The 17151-nt window shown below is 45.4% G+C and overlaps 1 long non-coding RNA gene across 1 annotated transcript; it reads right to left on the reverse strand.

The window, feature by feature from the left end:
* Positions 1-485: 485 nt before the first annotated feature.
* LOC123393573 lies at positions 486-16942 on the reverse strand. The gene is made up of 4 exons (XR_006608406.1): positions 16792-16942; positions 7330-7479; positions 2210-2412; positions 486-747 (listed from the first exon to the last, which is right to left on the reverse strand). It is a non-coding gene; the product is annotated as an uncharacterized LOC123393573 (long non-coding RNA).
* Between the last annotated feature and the right edge of the window lie 209 nt (positions 16943-17151).

Consider the following 17151-nt stretch of genomic DNA (forward strand, 5'->3'; position numbering starts at 1 on the left):
GAAACTGGTGCCTAGAGTCTTTGGAATCTTGAAATGTAGATGATGTATTCAGATGTGTTCAGAGTTGAAACACATCACAATTTACTTACAAATGTTTCAGAAAAACGTATCTACGTACAAATAAAGCAAAGATTTAAAAAATTAGCACTTTTGAACTTAGGTGGAGGGGTATATTGCACACTGGATGGGTGTTTGCTATACTAGTCTTCCCATTTCTTTCTGTGTACGGAGAGGTTTGTGTAAGACCAAGTTGAGGAAGTAAAAGCTTTCCTCTGATAATGGGGGGGTAGGAAAGGAAGCTGGCACTCAAGGAAGGGAGGTGGGGGTGTTTGTCATTATTTTGTGGTTTCATTTTTAATTGTACACATAATTCATCCTGGTTTTAGAAAGTCTAAATGCAAATAAAAGCAAAGCCATGACTAGACAGCACCCAGAAGCCCCGATCCCAGGGAAAAAGAGACTCTAAATGTTTTCCTATATTTCTGTCTGATCTTTTTTATTTTTGTTCAACTAAATTCCTTTTCTCTGTCACCCCCAGGCCTCTGGATATGTTTAGGGTGAAAATAACCCAGGTTTTGCTGGTTTTACTCCCAACTCAGGATGTTAGACCCCTGCCGTCCCAAAGCAGAGAGGTGCTGGAGCCCAGACAGGTCATCGCACTGTCCTGTCCAGCAACAGCTGCCATGCTCCCAGGGGGCTCCTACAGGGTAGCAGGTGAGAGCGGTAGCAGTCAGCAGTCGGGAGGCCCTGGGAAGAAACAACACGACACGGAGGGCATGACTGACACCTTCTGGGGGTTTAGTAGAGTGGGTGATGGGTCGTGATGGGACTTCTGGCCTTGGTTACTATCTTTCTGTAATGGAACCCGAGTCCCAGGCTCAAGCATGTAAATGCACCTCTAAGTACACACCTGAAAACACATCCCTGCACACACACACATACACACGCACCTCTGCATGCACACTCGCACACATGCACGCACGCCTTCTGCTCTGATACCCACTGGGGAAGCTAATTCATGCCCTGCCTTTGGTTTGGTTTGGTTTGGTTTGGTTTGGTTTGGTTTGGTTTAGTTTTCCCTCATTGAAGACAGCAAGTAAACATTTTCTTCTCCCTCCTCTCAGGAAGGGCAGTGGGGGAAGAGAATAATCGCCATTTTTGTTGTTGTTGTTGTTGTCGTTGTTTTTAATTTCCCTGGGAAACATGTCCCTGTGATGTCTTGACTGAGGACAGATTCTTTGCAATCAAGCTGAGTCTTTGAGACCAGGAGGAAAATGGCCCCCTCCCCGCAGTGGTGCTCAGCAGCACTTGAGATGTGGGTAGGGGGGTGGGGAAGGGCAGCTCCTAGGACTGCAGAAGGCCCTCCTGACTGACTTGGAACCAGCTTGCAGGGGACAGGAACCCAGCATAGTCATCTTGGTAGGCAAGGCCTTGGAGCCAAGTTTATTTTTATTTTTCCAAAGCAAGTCAACAGACATTTTCTTTCTACATCAGAGTGTCACGGGGTCACTCATACCTGTTGCACCAATGACAATGACAGCTCTAGGCATTTGGGATAAGTAGCAACTTGGTGCGATTAAAGTCTAACCATTAAAGCCTTGACCCAATTCACAGAGGGGATCTGGAGAGTAATTCCCACCAGTATGTCCCACCTTGAGATAAAGGGTCAGGCTGTAACATCTCAACCATCAGTCCTTGGCTGCGGCCCACTGGTAGGGGGCAGGGGAGGCGATGGGTTACCTGCACATCCAAGAGATCTAAGCAGGTACCAGATCCTCCCCTCCTACCCCTTGGGGACCAGCAATGGCTGCATGCTGTTTTCACTGCAGCTCCAAGAGCTTCTCACACTTGAGCAAGCATTCTGGGGGCAGGGGAGAGGGCGGGGCTGGGGGGGGTCTCCTGCAAACACACATTGCTGCCCCCCACCCAAGTATGGTGTGGGGCCTGAGAATGTGCATTTTAACAAGTTCCCTTCCGGTCTGAAGTCCATTCTTTGAGAAGCACAGCTCTAAGCATTCAGGACAAGTGATCCCAAGCCCTTAAAGGCTGAGTTGTGAGAACAGATGGGCTTTCCTGATAAAATGGCATTAACATGTGTTCAGCTCCCTGTGCTACACCAGTTCCGGGCAGGGTTTGAGGGAAGCACAAAGAGAAAGCGGGAGAGGTCCCCAGTGGAGAAGGCTTAGCTGCCACGGCAGGAGGCTCTTACCCTGGCTGGGAGCCTGAGCTTTCTGAATGAAGAATAGGGACAGGGAGCCCTGGCTTCTCTCCTGAAGGCCACGAGGACTTGGGCTCTGAGAGCAGCTTCCAGGCCTTCACATCCCACCAATGGCCCCCAGGGAATGGTGCTCTCCTTCAGCGGCAAAGCAGGCCAAGAAGTTCTTCCCACAGCTACCCATGAGAAGCCAGGACCTGAGAGCAGAAGGGACATATCCATGGACCCAGCTCGCAAGAAGGAAACTCAGGTTTGATCCCAGGCCTCCCGAGTGACTCTCACAAGCAAAGAGAGGCCTGTTGTGTGGGCCGTTCTCTCCTGATCCCTCTCACACTCAATGGCAGGCCAGTGACGCAAAGCATCTGTGGATCCCCCACCCCAGCCAGTGCTCTTAGCCTTTGCAGGGTCTGGGAAGCCCTCTGGACACTCTCACACAAAACACTTCACAAACCAGATGCATGGGGTTGCCCCCAGGGCAATGCAATTAATTTCTCCAGTGGCCTCCAACTGGGTTGTCCTAAAATTTAACTCCATTCTGATCCTCTCTACCTGGGGGTAGCCTCAGACCCCACAGGTAAAAACTAGTACCCAATTCACAATGTTAATTATTAAAATTTCATTTTTATCAACACAAAATTAATAATTTATTAATTTATTATTTTATCATTTTATATTTATAATTTTAATTTATAAATTAAATCTTATTTATTTATATTTAATTATTTATACATAATTCTACTTAATTATGTATAAATAACTTTTATTTCTAAATCATTTATATTTATACATGATATATATAAATATTCATAATAATTATCATTAATTATTTATAAATAATTTTAATATGCAAATTAAATTAATAAAACATATTTAATTAATAAAAATATTAAAAGGGAACTATCACCTGATCCAGTAAGGCCACTTCTGGGGAAGTATCCAAACAAAATGCAAATAGGATCTCCAAGAGATTATCTGCACCTCTGACTTCACTATGATTCACAATAGCCAAGATATGGAAAGAACAGGAGTGTCTGTTAACAGATGAATGGATAAGGAAGATGTGGGATGTGTGTGTGTGTGTGTGTGTGTGTGTGTGTGTGTAAAATGGAATACTGCTCAGCTCATGAGAAAGAAGGAAATCCTGCCATTTGCAACAACTTGGTTGAAACTTGAGGACATCACGCTAAGTGAAATAAGCCCTACAAAAGCAAATACTGTATGATCTCACTTATGGAGCTAAGAAAGTAAACCTTAAAAGTCCTGATCACCAAAAAAAAAAAAAAAAAAAAAAAAGGTAATTCTGTAGCAAGATGGCAGTAGAAACCAACTAGGGTGATAATCATTTTGCTGTATATAAGTGTATCAAATGAACACAATGTATACCACTTAAACAATGTTATATGTCAATTACATCCCGATAAAGCTAGGGGCAAATAGACTGCTCCTCACCTCAAGGGCCAATCACAAGTCCAGGCCACCCCTACTTCAGACTGACCAGCTATAAATCAGGGCTCTCCACACCCCCTCCTCAGCTCCAGTAATTTGCTAGGGTGCCTCACAGATTCAGGGAAATATTTATTTATACTTTCATTACCAGGTTAATAGAAGAGATACAGATTAGCAACCAGATGAAGAAACTCCTAGGAGTTTGGGAAGCCCATCCAGAGACTATATAGGGACCAGCCCCCCAAATCACCTCATTAGCATACACGCAAGTATGATCAGTAGGACTCATTACAAATAACAAAAGACACTCCTATCACCTAAGAAATTTGAAGGGTTTCGAGATACTCTGTGCCAAGAATGGAGACAAACACGAAATACGTGTATTTCTTATTATTACACTCCACATAAACTGACTTTAAGCAAAAAGGGAATCCTCTTTGTTCATATAATTTAAAGTTTCTAGAGTAACCAGCTTCAGGAATGGGGCTCAATATCTACTTTTCAGCCCTGCTGTCTTCCTGGTTGGCCTCTGTCCTGGATTTAAGGTCAGGAGGTCCAGACCTCATTATCCCTCAGCAGGTCCAGCAAGAAAGAATCTCTTCTTGGTAAGAAAGGTCCTGAGATCAGCTTTGATTAAGACTGATTGGCTGATTGGTTTAGGTCAATGGTAAGCTAGGGGACTAACAGGAAGAGGAGCAGATAGGATGAGAATACTAGAAATGGAAGAGCTCTTCAGCAAGTGCTGTCCACAGGTCTATCTGCCTTGCTGTCTACTCACCTGGTTGCCTAGTTATCTGATTCTCTGCTTATCTGATTACCTAGTCACCTGATCAAAGGGGATCTCTCTGGCGCTGAGGTGCTGACTGAGGAAACCAGCTTGCCTCCATCAGGCCCTGAAGCTGAAAGGAAAAGATACAACATCTAGGTCCCTGTTTCCCAGTTAGCTGTAAACAGAGGCTCCAGTGGACATCTTTGGGAAAACATGAGGGAGGGTCCGACTTCTGCAAGAAGCCAGAGAGTGGGCCCTGACTGGAGTTCCTGGATACTAACCTCCTGACCTAGCTGTCCCAAGGGACTGGGAGCTACAAAGTCAGATTTGGGAGTACAACAGAGAACAAAGATTCTTATACCAGTCAGGATCCCAGAAGGAAATAGATGCAAATTCAATTCAGGAAAATCCTGGGAGAGTTTGATAAAGGGAGTATTTACAGAGAGCCTTGGGTGGAGTATCAGGACATCTGGGGGTGGGGGAGGCAGAATGTGAGAGGTAACAGTAGTGACAACTGGACTCTATGATGAGCCCAGGGCCTGGCCAGCCAAGGGCAGAGGGCTATCAGCTAGGAGAGTCAGACCCTAAAGGCAGGGATGGCTCTGTGGAGGAAGCTGCCTCACTAGAAGCTGGAACCTGGGACAGGGAGCCAGTCAGGATAGGAGGTTCTGGAAGGGAGCTGGTGGAATAAGTGCCCCACCCCTTTCATTCCCCCTTCCCTTCAATTTCCTGCTACTGCTCCCATTGGTTCCACTCCAAGGGGAAGCCAGAATGCCTGTAGTCCACTGGGGCAATCATGCAGCCCAGGGTCCTAGGGCACAGAGCTAGGAGGAGAAGCTGGGAGGGTGGGCCCAGAGAGAGCTGGGAGCACCCCTGAGTGCAAGGAATACATCTGGAGGCTCTCCAGGGGCTGCTGAAACCTAAACCCAAGGGTCTAATGATTGCCCACGGAAAAGGAAAGGGGCCTCAACGGATCCTCCCCATACCCCAGAGCAGACACAACCTACACAGCAGCCCCTGTAGGCGGGGCTGGGACCCACTGGGTGGGAGGCAGAAACTGCCCCTCAGGCTGTCAGAACTCTAGGACCCTGAAGCAGGGGCAGGGGACCAGTGAGAAAGGCCACCTGCCCAGAGAACACTGGCTCCAAGTATCTCTTGGATACTTGCATATTGGGACAACAGATGTTCTGAGCTGGGGAAGGGGTACATTTTGACCCCATGTTCTTGTATCCTCTCTGAGCAGCTCCAGGGCCACACCTTAGTGCAAGAGAAGTTCTGACTAACTTGAGCGTGCTGAAAGAAGGATCACATCAGAGACGGGCTGTAGGCAAGTGCCACCGGGGCCTCCACGCAGGGCCCTACACGTGGCTTACTTCTGCCTTGTCATTGTCTGGCAATTCTGTATAATTTCATAACCTGCATTTCCTAACCCTCATAACCTGCATTTTCGCGTTGCGCAGAGTGCCCCAGATTGCGTAGCTGATCCTGGCTACAGTTTGCTAACTTTTGCAAAGCCTACCTGGAAGAGGGCGATGTGCCCAGCCACAGACCTCCTGCAGAGACAGCACGGATTGCCAGGGTTGGGGGAGAGAGTTCAGCTGTGGGGTGAGGAGCGTGACTTTGGGGTCCCTTACATCCAGCCATGCAGAGGAAAGTCTACTGCTTCCGGGGGCAGGAGCAGCCCCCCACAGAACGGGGAGATCAAGGGCAAACCATCCCCAGGAGACAGCCATAGAGGACTGTGGAATTCTGCTGACACTGACTATCGGACAAGGCCTGTGCCCCCAGCCCTGGCAGGCTGCAGGCGGAAGGGCCACATCACTTCCAGGTCCTCAGCCCAAGACAGTCCAGGTTCTGAGAGCACCAGCTGCCCTGGCCAAGGTGCCAGGGTCATCTGGCAGTCCCTGGTGCCTGGTGTCCTCTTACACCCTATGACATCAACAGGGGCATCTTAGATGTCTGGGGCGGGGCGGGGCGGGGGTGGGTTGGGAAGAGGAGCCTGAGCCAGCCCATGTGGCCCAAGGGCAGGAGGTCAGGAGTGGTGGGGCAGGAAGCCACCAGAGCTCCAAGCCCCTTTGAGTCTCCTCTATCCCTCATCCTCGGATATTCTGACAAGGCCATTCCTGTAGGTACGGGGAGTCACAGAGATGGGCTAAAGAAGGGCGAGCGCTAGGTCTACACCCTGACGGCAGAAATCTGAGGACCCCCTTCTCCATGGGGCAATAACCAGGCCCTTCCAGAAGTGCCATGAAATAGACACAAGTATTATCCTCATCGCACAGAGTTTGACGCACACAGGGTACCAGCAGCCAGAGGAAGCCCCTGGCAAAGAGAGGGAGGAGCCGACTGCTGGAAGTCATGACCTTGCGGAGATGGGTGGAGCTCAACAGCACCCTCTGGCCCTGGCAAGGGTGTGGGCCTCGGCGCCCTGACTGCAGTGCAGAAAGGGAAGCGGCGTTGCTGGGCACGGAGTACACAGTCTGCGAGACCCTGGGCTAAAAGCCCTTTATCAACCAGCTCTCTCTTCTAATAACCCATGAGAAAAGCTCTTATTAATTGCCCCCACTTCAGGGACAAGGAAACCAAAGCTCAGAATGATGTTGTGTTGCCCGGGTCACACCCAAAATGGCAGAGCTGAAATTCAAACCCAGGTCAGTTTGAGGCCAGGGAACGTACAAAGAGCATGGGGCAACATGGAAGATGCAAGAGGGAGGAGACAGACTTTCTTGCCCTAGGGAGCCGCGGAAGATTTCTGAACCAGTAACACAGTCGGGTTAGGGGCTCTCAAGAGGTTCTTCCAGCACTATGGGGAGAGCAGAGAGATTTGGGGCCAGACTGGAGGCAGAAAAGGCCATGAATGTTTTTGCATTTGTGGGCACTTGGCCTAGCCCATGCTTACCAGTGGTCCTGTGCTGCCCCCAGGTGATAGTCCCACAGAATTGCTTCCTTTGCCTTCCAGCAAGTTCCCCGGTGATGCTCATGATCTAGAGACCACACTTTGAGAACCACAGGCTTCGCTATTTTCAAGGCACCCTCTGGTCAAGCTGTCCTGTGAGGAGAAGGGGATTAAAGAGGATCCTGACTTTAAGAACCGTGACCTTGGGACGTCTGGGTGGCTCAGTCGTTAAGTGTCTGCCTTTGGCTCAGGTCATGATCCTCGGGCCCTAGGATCAAGTCCCGCATCAGGCTCCCTGCTCTGGGGAGCCTGCTTCTCTCTCTGCCTGCCACTCCCCCTGCTAATGCCTTCTTTCTCTGTCAATGGATAAATAAAATCCTAAAAAAAAAAAAAAAAAAGAACTGTTGACCTTGGGGGCACCTGGGTGGCTCAACTAGTTGAGCGTTTGCCTTCCGCTCAGGTCATGATCTCAGGGTCCTGGGATAGAGCACTGCCTAGGGCTCCCTGCTCAGTGGGGAGTTTGCTTCTTCCTTTCCCTCTGACCCTCCTCCATGCTTGTGGTGTGTGTGTGTGTGTGTGTGTGTGTGTGTGTGTGTGTGTTTAATAAATAAATAAAATTTTTAAAAAGAAGAAAGAAAAACTGTGACCTCAGATGTCTCAGACGGGAGACACCAGAAGCAGGTGAAGAGGGCTTCTGAGAGTACTGGGCTCAGAGAACAGCTAGGATTCAAAGGATCCCCCTCCTGGAGGAGGCAGGAGTTTGGAGACATCTGTGAAATGGCTGCCTCGTTTTCCTATGTCCTTTTTAATGACAGAAAAATATTTTTTATCACTGTTCTAAGCATTCTACACATCCTAATTCAATTAATCCTCACAAATCTGTGAAGTAAATTCTCTCATTAGCCTCCTGTATGAGCAGAGTTGTAGCCTACCTCCCCTCCAGAATTGATATTTGATGTCCTAACTGCCAAAACCTGAGTGTGGCTGCATTTGGAGATATGTCTTTAAAGATGTAACTAAGTTCAAACGAGGTCATTTGGGTGGGCCTGAAGCCAATATAACCACTGTCTTTATAAGAGGAGGAAATTAGAATAGTCCCAGGTGGAGGGAGGGAGGATCATCTAGAAGCAGAGGCCTGGGAAGAAATCAGACCTGCCAAAACCTTGATCTTGGACCCAGAACTTTGAGAAAACAAATTTCTGTTGTCCAAGCCAACCAGCTTGTGATAGTGAGTTATGGCGGTCCTTGCAGACTAATGCATTTTTAATGTACAGATAGAGAAACTGAGGCACGCCAAGGTTAATGAATGTGCCAACAGCTACCTGAGCCCTCCTAGCCATGTCCTTTTCTTTCCAAGCCACTAGGCACTCTGCTTACCTGCCCTCATGCCCTCCCCCAACTACAGAGTGAACATTTTTGCAACTCTCATTGGACTGCTAATATGGTCACCTAAAACACATCTTGCCACGCTCCTCCCACTTCCAACCCTTCTTCCCCACTGCAGCATACCATCCCTCTTCACCCCAGGGATTTTTCTCTGACCCAAATCAATGTTGTCCCTATTCTGTCTAAAGCCCTCAGTGGCTCCCCACTGAAAAGGATACAGCTTTTCAAAGCCAGTTGTGGCCATCATGACATACCACCCCGCAACAGTTCGACACATGTTGTCTCCCCAGAGAGGCAGGATGGACCCCAACAACGGGCATGCCAAGTGGGTATTTAGGTGATGACCACAACCACTGGAGGTCTCTCTTCTCTTGCTTTGGCTTATTAACTGGTTCTGCTTGTGCTTGTGTTATGAGCTGTGCTGGTTTATGCTGCCTATGCTGAGTTCTACTGAAGCATCAGTAATAGATCATCAATAATAGATTTTTCCAGCCAACACTGGAATTTTCAATAGTTGGCATTTAGGAACAGGAGTATGGGATTGAGGCCCTCCTTAATGTGGCCTTGGGTCATGTATCTTGGCCTGGACCTACCTGTATGTCTCATTGCACCGTATGTCAATTTCAGCATAAGCCATGACCGATGCCAGGCTCAGAGGAATGACCCTTACTGTGTGACCACTGGGTATGTGACTGATGCCCTCATATGGCAGAGAGCAGTCATCCTGTGGCCTGCTGAGGTTCACACTTCTAAAAAGCAGATGGCTCCACTGAAGCCTATGAGCCTTAAAAGAAAAAGACGCCATGGTCCCAAAATGGCACAGACCCAAGGCTATTCCTTCAAAACACATGCTTCACCTCCTTCTTCACCTAATGTAGCCCTGCCACCTTGGAACCCAGTTACCATGACCTTCTTAATATGACTTTTTTCATAATTATTTGAGTTTCATCTATGTTGTTACAGGTATCAATAGTTTACTTTTATTCCTGGGCAGTGTTCCCTTATATGCCATGATTTGTTCACCCAATCATCTGTTGATGAACATTTGGGTTGTTCACAAACAAACAAAGCTGCTATGAACATTCACGTACAGGTCTTTGTATGAACATTTTCTTTCTCTTGGGTAAATACACAGGAAGGAAATGGCTTGGTTGTATCATAGGTGTATGTCTAACTTTTTAAGGAATACCAAGCTCTTTTTCAAAGTGGTTGTACCACTTTCATTCCCAACAGCCCTGAGTGAGAGTTCCAGTTGACCTTCACCCTCAATGACACTTGTTGTGGTCTTTCTCTTTATTTCAGTTATTCTCGTAGGTGTGTAGTAAGATTTTTATTGTGGTTTAATTTACATCTCCCTAATGACTAGCTAGGTTGAGTGCTGAACATCTTTTTGTGCATTTATTTGCTATCTGTATCTCTTCTTTGGTGAAGTATCAGTTCAAATCTTTCCCCATATCTTGTTGAGTTGTTGGTTTTCTTACTGTTGAGTTTTAAGAGTTCTCTATATATTCTGAATACAAATAATATATCTTGATGGTCTACACCTACATTGGCCAATATGGTAGACCTTAGCCATAGGCAGCTATTGGACGCTTGAAATGTGGCTGGTCTGAATTGAGATTTGTTGTAAGTATAGAATGCATGGCAGATTTTGAATTATAAAATTCTCCAATTTATAAAATATCTCCTTATTAATTTGTACATTGATCTTGGGTCACAGTAAAAGTTTTGAATAGCTTGGGTTAAATAAAATACATTACCACAAGTTATTTCATCTTTGATTTAACGTGGCTACTAGAAGACTTGGAATTACACAAATGACTCACATTATATTTCTGTTGTACAAGAATACACATTCTTCTCTAGTGCACATGGAACATTCTCCAGAATAGATCACATCCTCGGTCCTAAATCAGGACTCAACCGGTATCAAAAGATTGGGATCATTCCCTGCATATTTTCAGACCACAATGCTCTAAAGCTAGAACTCAACCACAAAAGGAAGTTTGAAAAGAACCAAAATACATGGAGACTAAACAGCATCCTTCTAAAGAATGAATGGGTCAACCGGGAAATTAAAGAAGAATGGAAAAAAATCATGGAAACAAATGATAATGAAAATACAACGGTTCAAAATCTGTGGGACACAACAAAGGCAGTCCTGAGAGGAAAATATATAGCGGTACAAGCCTTTCTCAAGAAACAAGAAAGGTCTCAGGTACACAACCTAACCCTACACCTAAAGGAGCTGGAGAAAGAACAAGAAAGAAACCCTAAGCCCAGCAGGAGAAGAGAAATCATAAAGATCAGAGCAGAAATCAATGAAATAGAAACCAAAAAAACAATAGAACAAATCAACGAAAGTAGGAGCTGGTTCTTTGAAAGAATTAATAAAATTGATAAACCCCTGGCCCGACTTATCAAAAAGAAAAGAGAAAGGACCCAAATAAATAAAATCATGAATGAAAGAGGAGAGATCACAACTAACACCAAAGAAATACAAACTATTATAAGAACATACTATGAGCAACTCTACGGCAATAAATTTGACAATCTGGAAGAAATGGATGCATTCCTAGAAACATATAAACTACCACAACTGAACCAGGAAGAAATAGAAAGCCTGAACAGACCCATAACCAGTAAGGAGATTGAAACAGTCATTAAAAATCTCCAAACAAACAAAAGCCCAGGGCCAGACGGCTTCCCGGGGGAATTCTACCAAACATTTAAAGAAGAACTAATTCCTATTCTCCTAAAACTGTTCCAAAAAATAGAAATGGAAGGAAAACTTCCAAACTCATTTTATGAGGCCAGCATCACCTTGATCCCAAAACCAGACAAGGATCCCACCAAAAAAGAGAGCTATAGACTAATATCCTTGATGAACACAGATGCGAAAATACTCAACAAAATACTAGCCAATAGGATTCAACAGTACATTAAAAGGATTATTCACCACGACCAAGTGGGATTTATTCCAGGGCTGCAAGGTTGGTTCAACATCCGCAAATCAGTCAATGTGATACAACACATCAATAAAAGTAAGAACAAGAACCATATGATACTCTCAATAGATGCTGAAAAAGCATTTGACAAAGTACAGCATCCCTTCCTGATCAAAACTCTTCAAAGTGTAGGGATAGAGGGCACATACCTCAATATCATCAAAGCCATCTATGAAAAACCCACCGCAAATATCATTCTCAATGGAGAACAACTGAAAGCTTTTCTACTAAGGTCAGGAACATGGCAGGGATGTCCATTATCACCACTGCTATTCAACATAGTACTAGAGGTCCTAGCCTCAGCAATCAGACAACAAAAGGAAATTAAAGGCATCCAAATCGGCAAAGAAGAAGTCAAATTATCACTCTTCACAGATGATATGATACTATATGTGGAAAACCCAAAAGACTCCACTCCAAAACTGCTAGAACTTATACAGGAATTCAGTAAAGTGTCAGGATATAAAATCAATGCACAGAAATCAGTTGCATTTCTCTACACCAACAGCAAGACAGAAGAAAGGGAAATTAAGGAGGCAATCCCATTTACAATTGCACCCAAAACCATAAGATACCTAGGAATAAACCTAACCAAAGAGACACAGAATCTATACTCAGAAAACTATAAAGTACTCATGAAAGAAATTGAGGAAGACACAAAGAAATGGAAAAATGTTCCATGCTCCTGGATTGGAAGAATAAATATTGTGAAAATGTCTATGCTACCTAAAGCAATCTACACATTTAATGCAATTCCTATCAAAGTACCATCCATCTTTTTCAAAGAAATGGAACAAATAATTCTAAAATTTATATGGAACCAGAAAAGACCTCGAATAGCTAAAAGGATATTGAAAAAGAAAGCCAACGTTGGTGGCATCACAATCCCCGACTTCAAGCTCTATTACAAAGCTGTCATCATCAAGACAGCATGGTACTGGCACAAAAACAGACCCATAGATCAATGGAACAGAATAGAGAGCCCAGAAATAGACTCTCAACTCTATGGTCAACTAATCTTCGACAAAGCAGGAAAGAATGTCCAATGGAAAAAAGACAGCCTCTTCAATAAATGGTGCTGGGAAAATTGGACAGCCACATGCAGAAAAATGAAATTGGACCATTTCCTTACACCACACACGAAAATAGACTCAAAATGGATGAAGGACCTCAATGTGTGAAAGGAATCCATCAAAATCCTTGAGGAGAACACAGGCAGCAACCTCTTCGACCTCAGCCGCAGCAACATCTTCCTAGGAACAACGCAAAAGGCAAGGGAAGCAAGGGCAAAAATGAACTATTGGGATTTCATCAAGATCAAAAGCTTTTGCACAGCAAAGGAAACAGTTAACAAAATCAAAAGACAACTGACAGAATGGGAGAAGATATTTGCAAACGACATATCAGATAAAGGACTAGTGTCCAGAATCTATAAAGAACTTAGCAAACTCAACACCCAAAGAACAAATAATCCAATCAAGAAATGGGCAGAGGACATGAACAGACATTTCTGCAAAGAAGACATCCAGATGGCCAACAGACACATGAAAAAGTGCTCCATATCACTCGGCATCAGGGAAATACAAATCAAAACCACAATGCGATATCACCTCACACCAGTCAGAATGGCTAAAATCAACAAGTCAGGAAATGACAGATGCTGGCGAGGATGCGGAGAAAGGGGAACCCTCCTACACTGTTGGTGGGAATGCAAGCTGATGCAACCGCTCTGGAAAACAGCATGGAGGTTCCTCAAAATGTTGAAAATAGAACTGCCCTATGACCCAGCAATTGCACTATTGGGTATTTACCCTAAAGATACAAACGTAGTGATCCAAAGGGGCACGTGCACCCGAATGTTTATAGCAGCAATGTCCACAATAGCCAAACTATGGAAAGAACCTAGATGTCCATCAACAGATGAATGGATCAAGAAGATGTGGTATATATACACAATGGAATACTATGCAGCCATCAAAAGAAATGAAATCTTGCCATTTGCGACAACATGGATGGAACTAGAGCATATCATACTTAGCGAAATAAGTCAAGCGGAGAAAGACAACTATCATATGATCTCCCTAATATGAGGAAGTGGTGTTGCAACATGGGGGCTTAAGTGGGTACAAGAAGAATAAATGAAAGAAGATGGGATTGGGAGGGAGACAAACCATAAGTGACTCTTAATCTCACAAAACAAACTGAGGGTTGCTGGGGGGAGGGGGTTTGGGAGAAGGGGGTGGTATTATGGACATTGGGGAGGGTATGTGCTTTGGTGAGTGCTGTGAAGTGTGTAAACCTGGTGATTCACAGACCTGTACCCCTGGGGATAAAAATATATGTTTATAAAAAATAAAAAATTATATATAAAAAAAATATTTCTGTTGCACAGCACTTTGAACCAATCATAACAATATTCTATATTAGGGTTCTCTGTGGAAATAAATAAATAGAATTGATTGATTGATCGATCGATTGATTTTAAGGAATTGGCTTATGTGATTATGGAAGAAGGCAAGTTGCAACTGCTACAGGGTGAGTCAGCAAGGTAGAGACCCAAAAGAGCTGGTGGTTTTGTTCCAGTCTAAGTCCAAAGGCCTGATAACCAGGATTGTGTTGGTGTGGTTCCCATCCAAAGGCTGGCAGGCTCCAGACCCAAGAAGAGCTGATGTCCTGGTTCAAACCTGAAAGCAGGGGAAAAGTCAATGTCCCAGTTTGAAAGAAGTCAGCTAGGAAGAATGCTGTCTTACTTGGGAGAGAGTCAGCCTTTCTATTCTATTCATATCTGCAACAGAGTGAAACCTACATTAGGGAGGGCAGTGTGCTCCACTGGGTCAACCAATTTAATGTCAATCTCATCCAAAAATACCCTCACAGAAGCACCTGGAATAATACTTGACCAAAATATCTGGGCACCCTGTGGCCCAGTCAAGTTGACACATAAAATTAAGCATCATATGATCCATTTTCCAGCCTCCCTCAAAGCCAGAACCAGCGACCCAGTTATGGGTAATGAGATGTGAAGGAAAATCTGCTCAGGGAGTCCTAGGAAAACTTTTGCCCTCATAGAAGGGGACATGATTAGCACCTTCTTCGTGTCTCCCCAGCTTACATGTGGATGTGACGCCTATATCTGGAGTAGCCATCTTATAACAAATGAGGGGAGAAACATCAACATGCTAAGGACAATGAAGGAGAAATATGGAAAGAGCCTGTGGGGCCAGTGGTATTTTGGGTCACTAAAACAATAACGGCAATCGGCTTGCCTTTGGATTTCTTCCTAGGTGGTTAAAATAAACCCTCATTAAGTTCACTGTCACATGTTGTTGTTGTTACTTGCAGCCAAACATATTCCTAATTGGTATTAGAAGAATAGGGGGCACTATTTTAGGCATTAGGGATTACAATGACCTTGGGATGGGAAGACTCATTTTATTTGTTTATTTTTAAAGATTTTATTTCTTTGAGAGACAAAGAGAGAGCGAGAGCAAGAGGAGAGTGTGAGCAGGGGGAGAGGCAAAGGGAAAAGCAGACTCCCTGCTGATCCCAGGACCCTGAGATCATGACTTGAGCCAAAGGCAGACACTAAACCAACTGAGCCACCCAGGCAGCCCGGGAAGACTCATTTTAAAGGGGTAAGGGATGATGGTATAACATGTAAACAAGATAATGTAAGACTGTGGTAATTACTATGAAGAAAAATAAATAGAGGGAACTGGGTACAGCTGCTTTGTGATATGATAGTTAAACTAAGCTGTAAAGAATTGAAAAGGAGCTGGACACACACACACACACACACACACACACAAGAAAAGGATTTTCCAGGCAGAGGGAATAGCAAGTGAAAACATTCTGGGATGGAAAAGAGCTGGTGACAGGACTGAAGAAAGGCGTGGGACCAGAGGAAGCATGAAGAGAGTGTAAGGGTGAAGCTGAGGAAAGAGGCAAGCTCCAGATCATGAAGGGTTTGAGGGGGCCACAGGACGTAACTGGGTGTTTAGGTGCAACAGGGAAGTCTTGAAGGGTTTTGTGTCATACCCACATGGTGTTAAGTAAGAGACTTCTAGTTGCTGTATGCAATGTGGACACTGGAAGACCAGCAGGAAGAGGTTGCATTACGCGGTAGAAATAAAATAGATAATCACACATAAAGTTGCATAGCTAAGATGGAACATATGATGGAAATTCACAGCAACAAGATCAGTAGAGCTTGAGACACCAAAGCTCTCAGATCTGTAATTACATTGGGACACCTTAGTGGCTCAGTCTGTGAAGTTCAGACTCTTGGTTTTGGCTCAGGTCATGATCTCAGGGTGGTGAGATCCAGCCTCAGGAGCTCCGCACTCGGCGGGGAGTCTGCCTGAGGATTCTCTCCTGCCCCTTCCCCCCACTCATTCATATTCTTTCTTTCTCTCTAAAATAAATCTTTTTTGTTGTTGTTGTTTTGGTTTTTTGTTTTTTTTTTTTAAAGATTTTATTTATTTATCAGAGAGAGAGAGCACAGGCAGACAGAATGGCAGGCAAGGCAGAGGGAGAAACAGGCTCCCCGCTGATCAAGGAGCCCGATGTGGGACTCGATCCCAGGACGCTGGGACCATGACCTGAGCCGAAGGCAGCTGCTCAACCAACTGAGCCACCCAGGCGTCCCTGTTGTTTTGTTTTTATCTGCAAGTACACCAAATCCACCAATGACCGCAGATTACAGGATTTGGTCTGATTCTCTCCACTTGTCATAAGAAGAATTTGTGATCCAAATAGGGGATATTTGGCTCAAGGCCACAGAAATCACTCACGGAATCAACCAGCTCCTTACCCCACCTTCCGTGCCTGGTCCTCACGAACCTCAAGGTTTTCTGAGCCAAATTACCATACATTTCCCCACAATAAGCCTACCATGGCCTTTGCTGGGAAAACTACCCTCAACTTTGCCAGCTACAAGTGTTTACCAGACCCCAATCCCAGCTCTCCTCAATCCCAGCGGTCCACTTCTGGAAAAACAAGTAGGCTGGGGGCTGGGGGCGGGGTGGGGAGTGGTGGCGGCAAAAGATCTGGGAGTCACCATAGTTCTCACCAGATCCACGAGGGGGCAAAAGAGAGCCAACGGACCGGCTGCCATCCTTTCTCTGGCTCCCAACCCGGGGAGGAAGTGGAATTGAGAAAGAGGAGGCCCAGGTTTGGGCTGGGATGGGGAAGCAGGGACCGAGGGAAAGGGAAACCCCAGGAGCACGTCAACGGCTCCCTTTGCCGTCATAACCAAGGTGCTAGGCACAGCGCGGTTTGACCCGAGACTCACCTGGGGAGGGGGCGGGGCTTTTACATCTCAGTCAGCCATTGGCTGCGGGCTGCTGGGGTTGGGGATACCTAGCCTAACCAAGCTCCGAGCACGGTTTGAGATAATTCTCAGGGGAAGAAAGCCTATAGGTGACCCAGC

Source organism: Mustela putorius, unplaced genomic scaffold (genome assembly GCF_011764305.1).
Source record: "Mustela putorius furo isolate JIRA1106 unplaced genomic scaffold, ASM1176430v1.1 tig00000874_pilon_pilon_pilon, whole genome shotgun sequence".
Classification (NCBI taxonomy): domain Eukaryota; kingdom Metazoa; phylum Chordata; class Mammalia; order Carnivora; family Mustelidae; genus Mustela; species Mustela putorius.